The sequence below is a fragment of the Phocoena sinus genome, chromosome 8, assembly GCF_008692025.1.
Source record: "Phocoena sinus isolate mPhoSin1 chromosome 8, mPhoSin1.pri, whole genome shotgun sequence".
Taxonomy (NCBI): Eukaryota; Metazoa; Chordata; class Mammalia; order Artiodactyla; family Phocoenidae; genus Phocoena; species Phocoena sinus.
The window spans coordinates 105,941,008-105,950,981 of NC_045770.1; positions in this window are offsets into that span (position 1 = coordinate 105,941,008).

Here is a 9,974-nt window from a genome sequence, read left to right on the forward strand (position 1 = left end):
AGGACTGAATTTTTCAGGAAGAGGAAGGAGTGGGGACCCGGGTGCATTGTGTCTTTAAGTGCCACACACTGTCTGGTGATGATTCATGTCATCACGGAGGGCACTGCCTTGTGTAGAGCCGCAGCTCCCGCTGCCCTTGAGGGCCCAGGCTGGTGGGAAACGTGGACGTGGCTACAAGGTCACAAGGTGTCTGCGTTTGAAGCATCGTTTCATGGTTGCTGAGCGGTACGGTGGCAGCTTTTCTGCCTCCTGAGGGTGCTAATCTCCCTGCCTCTGTGGTAACAAGCCCCAATCCCCTTGCCACAGGGAGGCTCTGGGTCCTCAGCTGGATCAGAGAACATACCCTAACAGCCACAGGAGGGCCAGGTTCAGGGATGGGCCAGAATCCTAACAGGGCCCATCAGGGATCTACCCTGGGGTCCGCAGACAGATGCTAAAAGAAAGGTGTTGGTTCTTCTTCCACCGGGGATGACCCACAGCCACCCCTCCTGCCATCTAGAGGAAGCCTGTCTGTAGGAGAGAAGGAGGCCAGCACAGAAGCAGCACCAAAACGGGGTGTGGGGGAATAACCTGATCACATCGAGCACCTGGGTCCAGCCGCACCTGATCCCCAGCCCATTCTCAGTGTCCCGGACTAATAAATCCCCTTTTCTAGCCTTGGGTCTCCGTCCGCCTTGGGTTTCCGTCGCTAGCAGCTAAAAGGATCTTCGCTGACCGAGTTGTGCTCACGTCTGTGTATCTTATTGGGTCTATCCAGTCCCGGCACAGAGGCGGTGCCGAGTCAGGGCACCGGAAAGGGCAGGCCCTGTACCTTCGTCCCCTGGGCCATTCCGCCAGGAAGAGCTCGAAGTAGAGGAGGGAAGTTGGCGCGGGGGTGGCGAGAGACCTCCCGAGTTGGGGGGCCCTGCGAGTGGATGCCAGCTCTACCGAACGTGGCTGCTTCTGTCACAGGGACGGGAATGGGCCGCCTCTCCGGCTATGCCGAGAAGTCTGCAGCATGGCAGTGGGCAACGGGCAGTGGGCAGTGTGTGTTGGCAAGGCCTGGGCTGGGCTACTGGGCTCTTGGCAGTACCCCGTGTGGTTTGCTGTGGTTGCCTCACACCCCTGCCCCGCATGGAGCCTTCACCCCTCCACCACTGCCCTCCACTCAAGCCGGCTTTGACCCATGGTTAAAATGTCATGAGTTGATGGTTACAACACAGAAGTTTTCCGTTTCTCATCCCAGAGAGACTTTGTTAGGAAAATATTTGTAGCTGGTTGCTCAAAAATATGTCCTAGAGTTCAGCCTGGGCAGGGTAGCCCCAAGAAAGGAGAAAACGTCCCAGGCCAAAGAAGCGTGAGCTGCCGGCACCTGCAGGCTGCAGCCCTTCCCGAAGGAGCAGCTGGCGTTGGGGTCCCTTCCGGGTGGGCGTGCTTCTTCGCCTCTGTGGAGGCACCAACTAGGGGGCCTGCCGTTTTCTTCTTTTGGGGTAGGGGCGATACGGCCCAGGATGGAGCCCCGGCTTCAGAGCATGTCAGCCCTGGGGTGCATGCCCAGATCTACCTTGTACGGGCTGCATGGCCTTGGGCCTCAGTTTCCTCGTCTGTAAAATGGGGAGGTGACAGGACCCATCTCACAGGGTTGCTGGGAAGATGAAAAGCTTTAAACTCACACGGCCCTTGAAAGAGTGCTTCAGTGCTCCGGAAGTGTCCGCTGTCCTTGTCATCTTGTTGCAGCGCTGCCGTGAAGATGACAAGACAGCACATGTGGCTCCTCGTCTGGGTTCAGCAAATGGTGTTTCCCGCACTCAGCCAGGGTGCCGGGAGCCCCAGGAGCTGGTCTGCTGCCAGCCGATGTTGCTGATGCGGCGAGCCCTGCACCTGGGCTGGCACCCCGGGCTTCCTTCCGTGCGGCAGGGCGCACCCTCACCCCCTGCTGGTGGGCCAGCCCTGCCCTGCCCTGTGTTTACCTGGGTTTGTTTGGAGCGTTACCAGGCGATCAGAGTGGGCTGATGGGCACCAGCTGCTTTGGGAATGGTTTAGGCCTGAGTTACAACCTGGTATTAAAAAGGAACTGTGTTCTGTGCCAGGAGCGTTTCAAAAGCTGCAGCCTTATTTGGTCTGGAAGCTTCTTTGCTCGGAGGAAAAGTGGAGCGAGTGAGCCGACCTGGGCTCACTCTAGGTGGGCAGATTCTTAGTTATGCCAGCTTGGGTTGTCCAGTTTGTGAATTATTTTGATCTCTGACTTCTCTCTTTGTTTTGGGCTGCCTTCCTGTTTCAGCAACGATTCCCCCCTTTTCTACTGGAACCATCACTCAGCTCTCTCCCCTGCCCTCAGCTGCCGATGAGTTCTTTTGTTGTACAGGTTTATTGAGGTGTGAGTATCATACCATAAAGTCCACCCCTTGCCAGTGTACAACGCAAGAAATTTCAGTTAACGTGTAGGGTTGGGCCGTCCTTCACCTCCACCACGTTCCCTAACGCCCATTTGCGGTATCAGGAGAGGAAGTTCCCTTCCATCCTTAGTTGGCTGAGAGTTTTTGTTTATTTATTTATGAATTTTTATTAGCTTTTTAAATGTTTTTATTTTTTTCATCGCGGATAGGTTTTGGACTTTGTCACAGGTTTTTCTGTGCCTATGGGGATGGCCATGTGGGATTTGTCCTTTACGAATATGGTGGACTACATGAATTGAATTTTGAATGTTAAACCAACCTTGAATTCCTGAGGTAAATCCCACTTGGTCATGGTGTATAATTTTGTATATGTTGTTGATGGGGGTATAAGATCAGAAACACTTGGAAATCACTGTTTTGGGGTCTGCCACAAATCAGAAGTGAACCTCCTTAGGGGGAAGCCATACTTGGATTCTTTCAATGCAATGAGTTAGACATTCCAGGACCCAGAGAAACAGAAACCCAGCAGAGGACTTCTCACGCCCCTCTCTTCCCTATTAAACACAGTGTCCACACCATTCTGAGACAGTAATGCCACTCGTTTTAGCCTTTGGCCCCACGTGGAAAACTTCAGCAGTCAGAGGGGTCCTGCCCCCGAGCTGGACCTGCTCACCTTTCTCGGGAGTGGACTGAAGAGGCTTTTGGGGGTGATTTGGGGCCGAAACCCAACTGTGCCCAGCCTATCAAGTCTTGCGAAACTGGCTGTGGCCACTCAGAGGAAGGGCTTTCAGTTTCTATTTTTTTTTTTGTCTGTGCCGTGTGGCTTGCGGGATCTTAGTTCCCCGACCAGGGATTGAACCCAGGCCCTCGGCGGTGAAAGCGCAGAGTCCTAACCACTGGACCGCCAGGGAAGTCCCTTTTCTGGTGCGGGGGAGGGGGCTTCCAGTTTCTAATTTGCCCAGAGATGCTACGGAAGCTGCTAGTGGCCCCGGACAGACAGAGGCTATGGACGGGCATGGGGTGCCCAGGTCTGGATGACACAGCCGAGCCGGGGCAGGGAATTTCTGGTTGATCCTCTGCCGTGAATGCAGGAGCGTCCTGGGGTCTTTCACACCCTTTCCTGGAGTGAGAGGACAGAGGTTACCCTTGCTTGTGGATCTCCCTGCTGGCTTCAGCACTTAGATCCACGCAGCCAAGCCCTAGCAAACCCTGTACGGACTGCTGGCCCTGTCTCTGAATGTGTACGGGGAAGACACCAGCAGGCCATAGATCCGGGGCCTCCGCTGGGGATAAACTTGCGTCTTTCTTCTACAGCACAGAGGCAGCCGTCTCCAGGCCAAGGCGGGACCCTCCGCCTCGGCAAGCCTGAGAACAGGGGTTGTGCCACCCCATTCTTTATTCTCCCCGGGTGAGGCAACGGGAGGGGCAGGCCCCACGGGGGTCCCCCGGGCCCCCATCACTGAGGGCAGGAGGCGTAGAACTCAGGCTTCCGGTCAAGATGACATTGCAAGTTTATGCTTCGGGGCACGGCCCTCACCCCCATCTCTGACCCCACCCCCAGCCGTGCTAATAAAATGGAAAAGAGGTTTAAAAACATGAAGCCACACCCCACCCAAAGATAAACATCCCCGTGTTCCAGAAAGCAGACAGAACTAGGGCAGTCAGAGGCGGGGAAGCAGTGGGCCTGCTAGGCTCCTGGTCTGGGAAGAAGCAGGGGGTGTTCTACCTGTGGGTGATGGGGGCAAAAAGGGCCAGTTCCGAGGTGGGGTGAGGCCAGGGCCACGCTCGAACTAGATGCCGGCCGGGGCTTTTCCATTCAGCAGAGGGGGAAAAAAAGGCTGTTCCCGTTGCTATGGCTGCATAACAATTTACCCAAAACTCTGGTATAAAACAACCGTTTATCAGACTCCTGGGTTCTGGGCTCAGGAATTTGGACAGAACTCAGCAGGACACAGAGATTCAAGACGCTGGCCCTTGGCTCAAGGCGGGAGGGCTCTGGTGAGATCTGTCCCCCAGCACCTTGCCCCAGCCGACGCCTGTCTCCAGCTAAGACCTCCTCTTCGCTCAGCTTCCCCCGAGCCCACCTGCTTCCTCACTCTCTTCCCTCGAGTGGCCGCTCCCCATAAGCCGGACACCTGAGTGCTGGATGCCCCCTCTGCTTCTGGGAGACTGAGGCCTGAGCCACTCGGGGCTTTAAGGTCAATTATATGCTGCTGGCTCCCCGATGACTGTCTTCTCGGCTGTCTTCCCCCAGCTCCAAATGAATGCCTGCTCCCATCTGCACCTGGGTATTTAAGAGGCATCTCAAACTCAACATGTCCCAATTTGAGCACCTGACTGGCTCCTCGGCAGTGGGCGGAAGGGTGGCCCCCAAAAGATATGCCCTCATCCTACTACCCAGGACCTACGAATAAGACTTTTTGGTCTATGCAGACGTAATTAAGGATCTCAAGATGGGATCATCCTGGCGGCCCGTGGGCCCTCAAGCCAACAACAGGTGGCCTTATAAGAGACAGAGAGGGGCTTCCCTGGTGGCGCAGTGGTTGAGAGTCCGCCTGCCGATGCGGGGGACGTGGGATCATGCCCCGGTCCGGGAAGATACCATGTGCCACGGAGCGGCTGGGCCCGTGAGCCATGGCCGCTGAGCCTGCACGTCCGGAGCCTGTGCTCCGCAACGGGAGAGGCCACAACAGTGAGAGGCCCACGTACTGCCAAAAAAAAAAAAAAAAGAGACAGAGAGGACAGACACAAGAAGAGGAGAAGGCCACGTGACCACAGAGGCAGAGATTGGAGGAACGCGGCCCCAATCCTGGGAACACCTGGAGCCCCAGAAGCTGGGAGAAGCGAGCAGGCTCCTCCCCTGGGGCCTTGGGAGGGAGCGTGGCCCTGCTGACACCTTGATTTTGGACTTGCGGCCTCCAGAACCAGGAGTGAACAAGTTTCTGTGGTTTTAAGCCGCCCAGTTTGTGGTCATTTGTTGCAGCTGCCCCAGGACACTGACACGCCGTCTACACCTGCAGCTGGGTCTTTAAGGTCGCGCACCCCTGAACTCTCACGCTCATCCTGTCCACCTTTCTCTTATACCCCACAGTGACCTGCCAGCAAGTCCTCTGTTCTCTGCCTTCAAACGACGCTCGGAATCTGTCCGTGTCTTCCCATCGCACCGCTGCCGCCCTGGGCCAGACGCCCGCCTGCAGCCCGCCTCCCCGGATCCCGGCACAGCCTCCTCCTGTCCGCCGCGGGGTCGCTGGCTGCTACACGGCACCTTTCTCCTCCAAGTCCCCCTTTCTCTGCTTTGCTCTGTGATGCTGGGCTGACGCTCAGCAGACCACACCCTGGTCCTCCTGTTCTGCCAGCAGCCGGCTCCAGAGGGAGACTGGGAGATGGTAGAAGGGACCTGGGCCCTATTTTCCTGTCCCTCTCAGTGTCCCTCCAGCAGGGCAGCTGCCTTTGGTTCTTCCAGAATCGGCCTCTCGCCTGTCCTCAGAGGCTGCACAGAACCCACTCCTCAGAGAGCTGCGGGGCCCGCCCTTTGAGCTCGCGGCCCTTCTGTCCTCTCAGCACTGAGGGTGATTGGTAGCTGCTTATTTTCTCTGTGCAGCCAGCGTCCTGGGTGAGGTCCTTGGACTGAAGTGCCCACCGTGGCTTCCCTTTTTCCTGACTCCACTGGTGCTCTGGTCTCCCAGCTTCCAGCCTTGCACCTACAAGCTGTTCTCAGCAAAGCAGTCGGAGGCGGGGGTCCTGCCACACATGGACAAGGGGGCTGGGAGTTTGCTGTCAGAGGGAGGGCTCTGGGGTTTGGGGTGAAGTTTCAAAGCTTAGCCGAGTGGAACACATGAGACTTTATTACTACACCATTATAGAATCTGCGTCCCCTCTGGCTTAGTGTTTTTTCTTTTATTAGCATTATTATTATTTTTTACAGTAGGTCCTTGTTGGTTATTTTCTTTTTGCTGTGCTGCACAGCTTGTGGGGGTCTTAGTTCTCCCAGCGGGGATGGAACCCGTGCCCCATGCAGTACGAGTGCAGAGTCCTAAGCACTGACTGCCAGGGAAGTCCTGTTGGATATCTATTTTATTCTATTTTTTATTTATTTTATTTTATTTTTTTGCGGTACGCGGGCCTCTCACTGCCGTGGCCTCTCCCGTTGCGGAGCACAGGCTCCGGACGCGCAGGCTCAGCGGCCATGGCTCACGGGCCCAGCCGCTCCGCGGCACGTGGGATCTTCCCGGACCGGGGCACGAACCCGTGTCCCCTGCATCGGCAGGCGGACTCTCAACCACTGCGCCACCAGGGAAGCCTGGTTATCTATTTTAAATATAGCGGTGTATACGTGTCGATCCCAAACTCTTAATCTATCCCTCCCCTCCACCCTTCCCCCCTGGTAACCATAAATGCCTTCTCTAAATCTGTGAGTCTATTTCTGTTCTGTAAATAAATTCATTTGTATATTTTTTTTTTAGATTTCGCATATAAGCGATATCATATATTTGTCTTTCTCTGTCTGACTTACTTCACTTAGTGTGATAACCACCAGGCCCATCCATGTCGCTGCAAATGGCATTACTTCATTCTTTTCAACGGTTGAGTAATATTCCACTGTATACATGCACCAAATGTTTTGTTTTTCTTATTAACTGCTGGTCATATGCCAGTGGTGGGCTGTGAAATCAATATGGTGAGTTTTGACAAGGGTTTTAAAAAAATTGAAATGAAATAGAATAGAGTAAGTGAGACGGGAGCGATCAGAGTGTGACAGACGCGGTCAAAGGAAGCATCGTTTGACGAAACTTTTGTTCAGGGCTTTGTGCGTACAGAGCTGTGATGTAAATGCATTTCTTTCTGTGAGTCTTGGTTTGAAATGTTTGTAAGCTCCACGGGGGCGGGTCTGCGCCCGTCTCAAGCCCCGGTCCACCTCCTGGAACTTCCAGTCATCTGTCGAGCGCGTGACTCGGTCCCGTCCCTCTGTAGCCAGGACAGGGCTCTTTGGTGATCCTACTCAGCGAGGTTTTCTGAGGTCATTTTACTGAGTATTTTCTTCTTTGTGATGTGTCTCTGCCCTTTCCCGGGGGTTCCTCTCACGTGTATGGCAAATCTGGACCCGTTTTCTAATTATTTTTACCTCTTCCGTTTTCTGTCTCTCGGCCTTTTGCTTTCTTTTTATGAGCTGTTCCTCAGCCTTATTTGCCCAACCGTTCTATTTGTTTTGAAAATTCATACGATCACATTTTTCGCGGGTTTGGAATTCTCCAGTTTTTACCGCTCTCTCTCCTTCTTCCTCTCCGGGGGCGCTGTTGGTGGACCGCTCCCTGCATTCCTCTGCCCGAAGCGCTTTTCCTTCCCCCGTGTTGCTTTTGTCTGCCTTTGCAGGATGGCTCTCTTCAGACACCTGTTGGTTGTCCACTTGTATCTACTGAGGCCTGGACCCTTGTTGACCGAGGACCCTGCTCTGGAGTCAGCTGCCCGGCCCTGGAGCTGGGGGCCGGAGATCGGTGCCTGTCTTTCCCTTTGGACTTGTTGGATCCCCAGTGGCAGGGGGTGGCGTGGTGGGGGCTCAGCCTTGCTGTTCACTTCCCTGACCGATGCTCTTTCCTCTGTGTGGGATCCCCGCCGCCACTGTGCCTCGGGCCCCAGAGCAGAGGTGCCCGTTTTACCCACAGCAGAGACTAGGCTTGCGGTGAGTCCTCTCCCAGGTTGGCGGGGAGGCTCGCTGGGTAGCAGATGGGATTTGAGGATCTGACTGCATCTTTAAAAAACAAAAATTGTGGCAAAATACACATAAAATTTACCATCTTAACCATTCTGAAGGGTACATCTCGGTAGCATTAAGTACTGTCATGATATTGTACAACCATCACCACTGTCCACTTCCAGAGCTTTCTCGTATTCCCAAATGGAAACCCTGTCCCCATTCAACACCAAGTTCTTCCCCCAGCCCGTGGTAACCTCTGTTCTACTGTCTGTCTCTATGGGTGATTGCTTCTCCGAAAGGCTTTCCTCCATCCTGGTTATTTTATCACCCAAGGCCCCTACTTCCCGAGCCTTTGGTGATTCTGTGGAATCAGTCTGCTTGACTCCTGGGTGACCTTCAGTTGATGTATGTGTTTAGTCTGCCAGCTTTACCCCAGAGTTCCTCTATAATATTTAGGAATTCATCTTTTTGCAGATACTTTGTAAAAATTGAATGGTAGAATCTTTTTTTGTTATTTTTCTGTTTTTTTGGCCACACCATCCAGCGTACAGAATCTTAGTTCCCCGACCAGGGATTGAACCCGTGCCCCCTGCAGGGGAAGTACGGAGTCTTAACCAGTGCGCCACCAGGGAAGTCCCTAGAATCATCTTATAATCACACTGTGTAATCATTTAATGCTCATGTTTAATGATAAAAATGGGATACAAAGCTATATATTCAGTATGCTCTAATTTACGTAAAACACACTGGTATGTGTAAGAGAGATGGAAAGACATAAGGCCAAATTGTAAGCCTCTCTGACCTCTGGGATTTGGTGTGGTGCTTGTTATTTCACTTGCACTGCTTTTTATCTCTCTTTTTTTTTTTGCGGTACGTGAGCCTCTCACTGTTGTGGCCTCTCCCGTTGTGGAGCACAGGCTCCGGACGCGCAGGCTCAGCGGCCATGGCTCACGGGCCCAGCCGCTCCGCAGCATGTGGGATCTTCCCGGACCGGGGCACGAACCCGTGTCCCCTGCATCGGCAGGTGGACTCTCAACCACTGCGCCACCAGGGAAGCCCGGCTTTTTATCTCTTAAAAGTTTTCCCCAACGGTGAGTGTTGGTCTTGTAATCAGAACAGAACCATCCCTGCTGGGTCTGGGGTCCTCCACGAGCTTCTCCATCTTGGGCCTCGTGTGGTCCTGGTTGGCTGTGGAGTGAGCCTGGGTCTCACACGGGTGGGAGGAGGGGGAGATCGGCTCAGTCTGTGTTCTAGAAAAATCCCTCTGGTGACGACCATGAAGAGGTGTCGGAGGTGGACAGGAGTCATGCGGGAAAGTGTAGCCAGAGTCTGGAGAGGTGACCAGGTGGAGGGGGTGAGAGGCACAGCTGCTGAATATTCATGGGTTAAATCATTGGGATTTGTTGCCTGACCCACAGCGGGGTGAGAGGCTGGGAAGATGTCCATGTTTCTGGCTTGGGTGATGGGTGACTTAATGGTTCAGGAAGTCCCACCCAAATGTTCTTAATAATAATCGTATTTGTCTCATCTCTTTTAAAAAATGTTTTGGCTCCTTTGGGTCTCCGTTGCTGCGTGTGGGCTTTCTGTAGTTGTGGTGGCTTCTCCTGCTGCAGAGCACGGGATTTGGACGCGCGGGCTTCAGTAGTTGTGGCTCACGGGCTTAGTTGAAGGGAAGGCTTAGGGAAGCCCTGCCTGTGAGTTTTTACGTGTACCTGTTTTCACTTCTCTCAGAGTGGAAGTGCTGGGTCAGCTGGTCATTCCCCGTCGCCTGGACTTCTTGAAAAGCAAACAGTGGCTTAAGCCTTCTAGCTTGCCCTTGAGCCGGGCTCTCTATAACTGTTATTGCCTTTGGTCCTCACTCATCCCTGCGAAGAAGGGATGGTTGTTATCTCCATGGCTGGCCTGGC